The sequence below is a fragment of the Protopterus annectens genome, chromosome 7.part0 (assembly GCF_019279795.1).
Source record: "Protopterus annectens isolate FY-2018-M chromosome 7.part0, PAN1.0, whole genome shotgun sequence".
Classification (NCBI taxonomy): domain Eukaryota; kingdom Metazoa; phylum Chordata; order Ceratodontiformes; family Protopteridae; genus Protopterus; species Protopterus annectens.
Genome location: NC_056739.1, coordinates 372,652,988 through 372,665,101, shown reverse-complemented (window position 1 = coordinate 372,665,101; position 12,114 = coordinate 372,652,988).

Sequence of the window (12,114 nt, the reverse complement as noted above, 5' to 3'; positions counted from 1 at the left end):
TGTCATTGGAGCTTTTCTCCCTGGGTGTCCACTGAAAATGGGCTCTTCTTGGCCCAGTGGACTTTCCCGGTCATAAAGCTGAAATAAATAAATAAATTGATAAATAGGCAAATAAATAAATAAATAAATAAATAAATAAATATTGTGATTCAACACTCCCTTTTGTCCCTTCCGAGTTATTATACCTGTAAATTCTGCGCCTTCCTTTCTCATGTGATGTGGCACTTATTTTGAAAACACACTTGTATTGATTTGAACACTGTGCATGTCTCTGAGGTACTTAAAAAACTTTATATCCTATTGTACTGTCTGCATGCTTCCTTTAAGGCTACATAAATTAAGCATCTCTACTGCCTGTTATATTGCAGCAAATGCAGAAAATCTACCAGTTTTATCGGCTTCATTACAACTGTCTCTAATTCAATATCTGAATTGTCTATGGTGTTCCTGATGGATCTTGTCAACTGCCTCTTTAAATGTATAACAGCTTTATTGTTTACTAAAAATGATTCTTCTCTTGCTGCTCTCTCGTATTGCTTGCTTATATTTAGTTTGTGATGTGACACCCCCAGGCCTCATTCCTCATTTGTTTGTGCTGTGGTTTTGCTGTGTTTCTCTAGGTTTCCAATATCCCATGTACAATTTACTTAGATAGTATATTTACCCATGCTTGCACTGTGCGGACATGTTTAAATCTTTGTTATTTTTTCACTAATCTGTTGTGTGCCTCTGTCTTTAATGCATTGCTGCAGTACAGAGTGGTCACAATTGACAGCCTCCTTCTGATCTAATAGAGGACTATGTGGTCAGAGAACTCATTTGCATTTATTTGTCACAACCTTTTTGTTGTGAATCCATTTGCACTATATCCAGTGTTCCATGTGTCTCCTGTTTATTTCATTTTTCCTTAGGGGTGGTTCCATATGTTTCCCAAAGACTGAGTTCAAACTGCCAAGTCAATACTTACAGCTTCTGTCTTGTTGCTAATCTTGTGAAGAGGACTTGATTCTACCTCCTTCAAGTATTCAGAAACCTTACCTTCCCCCTATGATTTGTTAAATTGTTAGTTAATGGTGGTTAGCATTGTTTTTAAGCCCTTAAAGAACTTGGCATTATGTTTGTTTTAAGTTTGTGGCTTTCTGATTTGTGTAGTTGTTTCACACAAATGTTTGGAATTAATGTAAATTATTGCTGGGTTAGCAGTTACTACTACCCTTTCACACTCTATCAGAGGTAGAGAGATAGAGAAACAGTACTAAATGGTTAGCAACTACCTGCAAACAATACAATAGCTCATTTTAAGGGGTGAGCTGTTTGTCTTCTTAAAGCCGTGATGACAATTTACTAAATGATGGGGAAAAAAATAAGTACATAATAGTAAAGCCTCTATGGTAATTCAAAATCTCATGGTACAAGTGAGTATAAAGTAGCATTAGATTACTAGCAATAACTTGCTTACAGCATCAGAAATAAGTCTTCTGGAGTAGATAAGAGTCAGTTACAAATCTAGATAACTAGAAGTCACCATAGCAGTGAGTAATATAACAATAATCACATGGCGATCGGTATGTTCAAACTAGCACTGTGGTAGCAGGTATGACCCCGGATATCTTTTTTGCCCAAAAAAGTTAAATGGTCATAGGTACAGCATCATTGCATACTGAGTAAAAGTTCATGCAGGCTATCAGGAATGGGTTTTCCTGGTCAAGTACCCACCTGAAAATGCATATTATGTGACATGGCTGAGCCAAAGAATGTACAGCAGATGGGGAAAGTGTTTAAGGAAGTGTGCTACCAGTGTGGTAAACATTCAGGAGAATGTGTTGCACATATGGTGATTATGAGAATGTGTAGCAGTTGTGGTTATTATGCAGGAGAATGTGAGGGTCAAAGTAAGTTTAGAGGATCTCAAAAGGGCTCTATCAGTGGCTTCACAATTGACAATAATTCCCAGCACTTCGCTGGAGCTGTATACATAACCACCAGATTGAAGGAGTATGCCTGCTTCATAGGTTCATAGGTTCATAGGTAGGTACTAGGCTATCGGCCCTGGGGCCTATATAAGCCTAGCCAAAAAAGTTCCCTGGCTTTCGCCACCCAAGAAAGTTATTTTCCTGCGCCCCTGTCTAGCAGAGCCACAGAAGTGATCTCCGGGGTGAATTTCCTATATCCCATCCAATTGTCAAGATTTTTCTTAAAGAAGGCCAATGAGGAGCTTTGCTTGACATGAATGGGTAGTCTGTTCCAGAGCATGGGAAGTCTCTGGGACAGGAATCTATCCCTCCAGCATGTTCTGTTTATTGTGGTGGCAAGGTTTAGGTCCCTGGAGCATGTGGCTTGGAGGGATTGGGATTTCTTTAAATGTACCATGTCCAGCAGATCTGGGTTTGACATGGCTTTGTATGTTAGGCAGAGGTCACATCTGAGTAGGCGATAAGCAATGGAGTAGATCTGGAGTTTTTTGAGATGGTCTGTGCATGGCATCTGTTTGAGGCCAGTAATCCTCTTAGTGAGGTATTTCTGTGGCCTTTCTAATTGTTGTAGATGTCTTGCATGGTACATGCCAAACGGGGCACTGTACTCTATAATGGGTCTGATGAGAGGAACAATGACCTCTTTTTTTCTGGAGGTGAACCCCTTTATGATGAGGTGTGCCATGAAGACGGATTTCCTGACTACTGTGGTGATGTGATTATCAAAGTAGAGACTACTGTCCACCTGTGTCCCAAGGTCTCTTATCACACTTTGTGGTGGTTCATGGGTACAGTGTTTTTATCAAAGGGGATGACAATGCACCACTTGGCATTGAGATTGAGGCCATGACTTTGACACCAATCATCAGTCTTAGTGAGGCCCCTTTGTAGAATGTCCACATCATTAGGCGATTCTATTATGGCAACTAGTTTGCAGTCATCTGCAAACTTCATTAGCCAAAGACCTGCTGTATTAGCCTGGGCGCCAAACAGGAGAGAACCCAGGACTTAGCCCTGTGGTACTCCACGTGTCACTAGTCTGAAGTTGGATTTGGAGTCAGCTACTTTAACTGTGTGGATTCTGTCAGTGAGCCAGTTGGCCTGACATCTTGTGACATAGGGATTTATGCCCAGTCTAGTGAATTTATTTATAATTGCAGAGTGGGGGGTGGTGTTGAAAGCCTTGGCGAGGCCAAGAAAGGCTGTGTGCACCACCTTACCCTCGTCCACGGCTCTGGTGACTACTTCAAAGAAGTCAATCAGGTTTAGGAGACATGACCTACCTTTTACAAACCCAAACTGAGTGGGTCCAGAGTTTGGAGGTTACCTCTGTTCTTGTTTATAAGCTCCAAGTTGATATGTTCCATGGCCTTGCAGACCAGGCTCATCAGGCTAATGGGTGGTAGTTCCCGGGGTCCGTGGTAGCACCCCCTTTGTGGAGTGGGATAACTGTCGTTGTGTGCCATTCAGTAGACACAAAGCCTGAAGTGAGGCTATGATTGAACATGGTACTTAGGTGGGGTGCCAGTTCTTTCTGTAGTTTGTGCAGAGCGCAGTCTGAGATGTTGTCAGGTCCCATGAATGCTGTGTTCTTGGCTTAGGAGAGTGCAGTCTTTACTTGTGCAGCCATGATTACAGGGGCTTTGCATTCTTCCGGTATAGTGATGGGCCCTTTGGGGGGTGGGGGGGGGGGTGAAGTTTGCACTGAACCTATCTGCCAGGATGTTGGCAATATCAGTTGGTTCCGTATATCTAGTGCCATTGTGTTATAGCTCAGAGCAGATCTGAGTGTTGCCATTGAGATTCTTGACATAGCTGTAGAATGCTTTGTGGTTGTCATTAGAATCAGCGGAGATTTTATTTTCATAACTAGCTTTGGAGGATTTTATGAGGGATCTCAGCTTCTTACTGAGGCTGACCAGGGAGTTCCTGCAATCAGGGGATTTTACTCTTTTTTTGCAACAGCTTCTTCCTTCTATTGTAGAGTTTGTTTATGGCAGGGGACCACCATAGTGGCTTCCTTTTTTTGGAGGATAGCGTCTTGGTTCTGTTGGGGATGGCACGATCCATGCACTCGTGTATGTGCTTATACAGTGCATTTGTATAGGATTCAGCAGTTGTACCTCTATATTCCAGGATCCAAAAAAAGGTTTATTCTTCTTTAGCACCTCGACCAAACCAGTCTTCAAGAAGTATACAATGCTAATGAAAAAACATTTCCCTTAAATACCCCACCTTAATCAAACAATTATAGCAACAACCAATTAATTAAATCAGATATTTCCAATTAATTTCACAATTAAGGCCATGAGAAGACAAAGTATTATACTTTAAAATAAATAAAGATTCCTTAAAAAGTAATTTATAACAAAAACTTTATCTAAAATAGTAGCTTGCAACAACTTATAATCACTTTTATGATAGGGCATAAAATGCATTGCAATAGAACTTTCCACTCTACATTTCTTTATATCTCTGACATGTTCTTGTAGTCGATATTTAAACATTCTTTTAGTCTCCCAATGTATATTAAATTACATGGACAGCGTAAAGCATAAATAACACCAGAAGTAGTACATGAAAAGCTAGCTAACTATCAACTACAAGGCACAGCTATGGGGGCACCTTTTGCCCCTACCTATGCAAATATTTTTATGGCCTTTTTTGAAAGGAGATATATCTATCATCATGCATTCTATAAAAAATATGTTGTGAAGTATTATAGATATATAGATGATCTTATTTTTATATGCCAACATGGCACTGATGAAGTTGAGAGTTTTATTAATGACCTACAGTGTAATAAATTTAATTTATCTTTTGATGGCTTGCAATCTGGACAGATAGTTGATTTTCTTGACGTACATTTGATGGGTACTAGCACTGGTCAAATTTCTACTTCAGTGTTTAGAAAATTTCATGATGGGGGGCAGTTTTTGCATGGCTCTAGTTTCCATCCCAGCCATTTAATTAATTCCCTGCCTTATGGGGAATTATAACGTTTATGTAGAATTTGTAGCATACAACTGATTTATTTGAAGCTATCACATTGACTACTCAGATGTTTTTGAATAGGGGGTATTCTTTATTTACTATACAGGATGCTTTGGATAAAATTAGTGCAAATTATCCTGTAAATGCTAAAAAGTTAAAGATAAAAAATGTATGTATTATAAAAAGGAGACTTGTCCTCAAAATAAGTTTTATATAGTTATGTTATATAACATCTTGAGTGAACAGATGCAAGAACAAATTAGATATTATTGGAAATTTCTATTAAGGGATGGGAAGCTAAATAAGTTCCTTAATGGGTTTTCTGTCTTTTCTTATAAGAGAGGTGTCAGTATAGCAGATAAACTTATTAAATCATATTTCATTGCCTCCGCAGAATGTTTACAAAATAATCCCTTACCTAAGGGTAGTTTTCCTTTTGGGAAGTGCAATATTTGTGATTTACTTATTCAAACATTTTATAAATTGGGTAATAAAAATGTTACTGTGTTAGCTAGTTTTTCATGTACTACTTCTGGTGTTATTTATGCTTTACGCTTTCCATGTAATTTAATATACATTGGGGAGACTAAAAGAATGTTTAAACATCGACTACAAGAACATGTCAGAGATATAAAGAAATGTAGAGTGGAAAGTTCTATTGCAATGCATTTTATGCCGTATCATAAAAGTGATTATAAGTTGTTGCAAGTTACTATTTTAGATAAAGTTTTTGTTAAATTAGGTGATGATGAAATGTTAAAGAATAAATTACTTTTTAAGGAATTTATTTATTTTAAAGTATAATACTTTGTCTCCTCATTGTCTTAATTGTGAAATTAATTGGAAATATCTGATTTAATTAATTGGTTGCTGGTATAATTGTTTGATTAAGGTGGGGTATTTAAGGGGAATGTTTTTTCATTAGCATTGTATACTTCTTGAAGACTGGTTTGTTCGAGGCACTAAAGAAGAATAAACCTTTTTTGGATCCTGGTTCCTGTTTGTTTGTGGTTTTCTATCTTCGTATTTTGCTAATTGGTGGTTTTGCATTCATGGCGATGGATCCTTCTTTCAATATTCCCTGTATTTTTAGAGAAGACATTTCTTTACCTGGTGGTTCAGGTTTACAGACGAATTCTCAACGGACTATGGATAGTTTTCTTGCAAAGCCCTCTGCAGGTAATGGTCAGACTTCTCCCTGCAATACTGTGTTAAATCCTGCTTGTTCCAGTATTCCATGTAATAATGGCTCTAATTCTGGTGTTGGGGGAGATAACATGCCAAGTTTTATGAATCGTTTGATTCAGGATAGGACATATAGAATAAATAATCCATTTTTGTCTGTGGGGGGAACCAAGATTGGTTCTCTTCCTGTTGATACACAAACTATACTAGATAAACTTGAGCATTTACTGAATAAAGAGACTAAATGTTATTTTAATATTCTTAGTCTACAATGTTATATTGATCTAGATATCTCCCCCAGGGTCTTCGTGCTTTCAAATCACCCTCTACACTATTTGATGTCACTGATGGCATGGAGAAGGTGTTTAGAGATCGGTGGTTAAATGCTGCACATAAATGTGTGATGGAGTGGGTGATGATTTTGATTGAACGAGACTGTATTAAACAAAAGAAACTGAAAGAACAAATTAAACAGGTTCACTTAGAGCTTACTCAAAAGGTGGGGGCTATGCAGACTGACAATTTGTTGGTGACTATAAATGATAAACTTAAAAAGTTGGAATCAGATATTGTTGAACAAAAACTATGAAAATTCATAGAGATGTCCATGATTACAATGGAGGGTGGGCCTTTCTTTGGAACACCAATCACAAAGCGCTAAAGATGGGTTCCTTTAATCGTCAGAAGGGAGGCTTTAAAAAAGAATGTTACAGTTTCATTTGCCTCGTCTGAAGGTTCATCTTTTACTATGGATTTGGAGAATGAATCCAGGTCTTTTCCATCCTTACCTCCAGCCCAACAACCTGAGGAATTTCAACAACATTTTCGGAAACAACAGGGAGAAGAAGAAAGAAATTTCAATTGGAAAAGAGGATATGCTGTGCCTGTGTCGGCAGGTGAAGGACAATTTAAGCAGAACTACAAACGTAGTAAATGGCAGTAATGTTGCCACCATACCTACACCATCTCAGGTTGTAAATTTATCTGGTTGTTTGACTAATGAACAGGTTGGGGTTTTAAATTTGGGCTTAAAGTTCTTCCCCACTGTTTTACCATCTTGGCATACTCTTCAACAAGAACTTTTTAGATTATCACGTAAGTTACAATTGAAATGTCACTTTGATTATAATGGGAATGATACTAATGAAAGTTTGACTGATGAGTATTTTTCCTGTAATTCTGAGAATTTGTCTTTTGTTGAAAATGTAGGTGATGTTAGTTTTAATGTATATTGTGTATTAAGCACATCTAGTATTAATTACAAGAGTGATTTTATACCAGTTTTTAACAATGAAAGTGTTAAAAATTTTATGGCCATGGTTTGTTTTGCAATAGAACAGATTTATGGGGATTTTTGCCAGTATAAATCTTGGGTATGTTATAATTTAACCAAATGTGAATGGACAGCATTAAAAGATTTGGAACAAAATAAACATTTGATTGAGAAGCCATCAGATAAAGGTAATACAATTGTGATTTTACACTATAGGCAATATTTGGAAATGTGTTATATGCATTTACATGATACAGATGTTTATAAAGTTGTCAATATTCAAACTTATTATGGGGCACTTTAGGAATATCTGATATTGTTAGATAAAGGTCAACGTTTAGGATATTTTACTAAGGAAGATGTGAATAAAAAGGTGAACATAAAGAAATGTACTATGGCAACTTTTTACTGATTGCCTAAGTTACATAAGTTACAACAAAGTGGGGCTATTCCATCTGGTAGGCCCATAGTTGCTACTACAAATTATTTTTTGCACAATATTGGTATTGTTATACATACATTTCTTCTGCCATATGTTAAGCAGTTAGATTCCTACATTAGGGATACTTTTGATTTTCTTAATAAAATTTCTGTACTTAATTGGAATTCAAATATGTATTGGGTAACCTTGGATGTAAGAAGTTTATATACAAGTATCAAACACAGGGATGGCATTAGTGCCTTACAATCTATGTTAGAAGAATGCCCATTATCAAGTTATCTCATTGAATGGGTAGAATTTAGTTTGAATAATAATTATTTTTCTTTTAATAATCAGATTTTTCATCAACTACAAGGCACAGCTATGGGGACACCTTTTGCCCCTACCTATGCAAATATTTTTATGGCCTTTTTTGAAAGGAGATATATCTATCATCATGCATTCTATAAAAAATATGTTGTGAAGTATTATAGATATATAGATGATCTTATTTTATATGCCAACATGGCATTGATGAAGTTGAGAGTTTTATTAATGACCTACAGTGTAATGAATTTAATTTATCTTTTGATGGCTTGCAATCTGGACAGATAGTTGATTTTCTTGATGTACATTTGATGGGTGCTAGCACTGGTCAAATTTCTACTTCAGTGTTTAGAAAATTTCATGATGGGGGGCAGTTTTTGCATGGTTCTAGTTTCCATCCCAGTCATTTAATTGATTCCCTGCCTTATGGGGAATTATTATGTTTATGTAGAATTTGTAACAATACAACTGATTTATTTAAAGCTATCACATCAGCTACTCAGATATTTTTAAATAGGGGGTATTCTTTATTTACTATACAGGATGCTTTGGATAAAATTAGTGCAAATTATCCTGTAAATGCTACCAGTCAATTAGTGTTGTTCATCAGAAGCATCTGTGTTCCGCATGCATCTAATCTGAATCTAAGACTGCACCACACATTGCTATGTCTTTTTTATTGCCTTTATCCAAATAAGTTGAAATGTTAGCCAGACATACCATACACAGATAGGAAATGCATCCATTGTTAACTATAAGGAATGTCTTGTAAACTCTCAATTTTGGATGTATTAAACAAAATAACTATTTTATTGTCTTGAGCATCTAAATTCCTTTTTTTAACATGATACCTTCATTAAATCACTCTAATGATTGGTAAAAATTTGTAGGAATTATGATGCAACATAGTTTTAAAGAGCAGTCACGCAAATCTCTTTTTTTCACCCTCAAATTTTTCTGCATTATTTATTTCCTAGCATCACTGTAGTTGATTATTATTCCTTAATTTGTTTGAACTCCCAAAATACCTGGTGGAGAAAGGTCTTGGCTACATGCTTTTGTAGTCAAGGTTTTCATTATTCTGATGTACTTTTACATGGGTAAAGAGGGCCGCATGATGAGAAGGTCATGTACAGAGATCCTCTCCATCAACTTACAATGTAAGTCTTGAGATAAACTACTTTTTGACTGACAGCAGCAGAATTCCATCTTCAATTACTTTGCTCCCTCTGAATTTTATCAGTGACCATCTCTGACACAGTATTTTATGGAACATTTGAATGTTAGGCCTGAAAGAGTAGGAGTAGGCTGAATAAATTATTTCTTGTAACTCAGTTACAATTTCGTACTAAGTGTGAGAAAATGTAGCAATTATGACTACTACATTATATTCAGGCAGAGCAGGTTTGTGTTGTAGTCAAACTGACTTCATATGTCTTTGGTCTAGGCAATCTGAGTACAGCAAAAAAAAAGGGATTATTTAAGATCACTCTGCACTCCACTGTGAATTTTCCCCGAGGCTATGTGACCATGGAGTTCATATGTTTATCTTTGGGGGGAGGTGATGGTAAAGGACAGCTTGTCTCCATTTGAAAAATAAAACACTTGTTTTGAGCTGTTCAGTTACTTTGCATGTGACACGCAACTTTTGAGCTTGTTGGATCAAAGATGCATAATTTGAGCAATCAGGAGTTGAGATTTCATAGTAGAAGCATTTTACTTACCCTCTAGCTAAAATCTGGGCCTTTGATATAACCTTCCTTTCCCTTCATTACTGACTTCTCTCACCAAATACTGCCTTTATAATATGATTGGGGTGTGTGTGTGGGGGGGTGGCATGATCTTTACAGCAGAGATGCAATGTACAGGGTTTAATTCTGACTTCTGGTTATTAACTAATCTTTTGCAATAGTCAGCAAACTAATAGCCTAGTACATGCCCAGGAACCTGTAGCTGATTCTGTGACCAATATCATAATAAACTGTCATACAATCTTACATAAAACAGTACGTAGAGAGATTGCAAAATAGAATGCTGATTGAAACTAGGAGAGTAATATGGAAATATTTTTTCTGTGTGGCATTATTATCGTTTGATTAAAGATGCTGGCAAGTGTGTATATGATATAACAGATACAAAACAACTAGAAGAAAGAAAATGCAATATTACCAAAAATATATATAATATGGAATAATTCTTAAATAGTGTTTTGTCTGCAGACAATACCTTTGGTGATCAATGAAATAAAAGTAAAAGTACTTTTCCAAGTGAAAGACTTGGCATTTATGGGGAGCTGTCCTTTAAGTTTATGTGTGGTTCTGTGAAACTGAATTTTTTTAATCTTATGTAAAATGTTGTGCTTTATTATTAGAAAAAGCAATACTCAGTAATTTAAATATCCTTATTTTGTTCTTTTTCATTTTATGTTCATCTCTATCTTTCATCTGACATTCTTTTTTGCTATTTAATGTTATACTACTGTGCTTAATTTACTATTTTATGTTTCTTCAGCAAAAAAATAGTGGTATGATTTTTCAAGAATTTTGTTTAGGCTGAAATGTAGCACTTTGTTCAATGCTTGCCTATAGAGGAGCAGCTAGTTGGGGGAGAAGGGTACAGTTGTGCAATCTAGTTTATTTATTTATATTTATTATATTTATTTACCTGGGTAGTGCATTTATCAGTACTAACCAATTTCAGGCTCAACTTGGGGGAAATACAAAACATTTCACAAACAAAAACATACAGAAATGTAAGCAATAACAGAACATTTTTGACCAGTTATATAGAAAAAAAAGAGTGTATATGCATTCCAGTGAGCAAGCACAGTGCAATTCACAATCAAGCAGTGCGTAATGTACAATATATATATATATTAGTTTCTAAAGCAGGTCAATTTTCAGTGAATACTGAGAGAGAAGAAGAGACTTGGAAAGGAAATACATTAGGTGATGCGTCTTGTGTTGAAGATGGAGCATTTGGCTTGGGTGAAGAAGTGCTTTTCAAGTTGCATTCTGAATTTGGAATAAGTGCGATTTCCTTAACGTTGATTGGAAGAGCTTGCTATGCAGTAAGTACCTGAGAGGCGAAAACATATGCAGTGCTGTGGAGTTTGGTTCGAGGGATAATGAGAGATGGAGTATCTTGTGAGTAGTGTGCCAGATTGTACGAGGAGGTTTCTTCATGAAGTCTAGCTGCATGGGAAGTACATGTGTGCAGCTGGAGTAGTTTGTAGAGTAGGAATCCTAAAAGTAGGTTAGAGCTTTGTTTTATGTGTAGCCATTGGGATTTTTCTAGGGTGATACAGTGATGCTCACAGAAATTGAGTTTGTAATGGCTCAGTAGATGCTGTTAGAGATGCTCTGGAGAGTGATAATGTTTTTCTTAAATTGAGAAGCAAAAACTGTGAACCGTTATTCAAGCTGAGATAGGAGACCACCTTTGCCAATGGCTACTCTGGCTGGTTGGGATAGAAAATGGGAGATTATTTTGGCCCAGAAGAAGAGAGTTTATTTTGGCTCTTACTTTGTCTATGTAGAAATGGAAGTTTAGTGACTGATCAAGCCACAGTCCTAGGTATTTAAAGGTGGAGGTTGTCTCTATGGCATGGCTGTGTAGGTCAAAGATAGTTAAAGAGTCAGGTGTTTAGTGAATTTTCTGTGGAATTCCAAAAAGCATAGTTTTGGTCTTGGTGAGGTTTAGAAGTAGCTTATGGTTTAAGACCCATTGGTGGTGCTCATATAAGTTTGATGGAGTTGGCAGTGAATGTTGGTATGAGAATGACCTGATCAGTAAATGACTAGGACATCAGCACAGAGGATAAATGGGAGGTAGGGGAGGTCACAAGGAAGTTTGTTAATGAATGTGGAGAAAATGAGTGGGGGAAAGAATGGATCCTTGTGGTGCACCTTTGGTAATAGGTGCAATCCTGTTTTAACTTT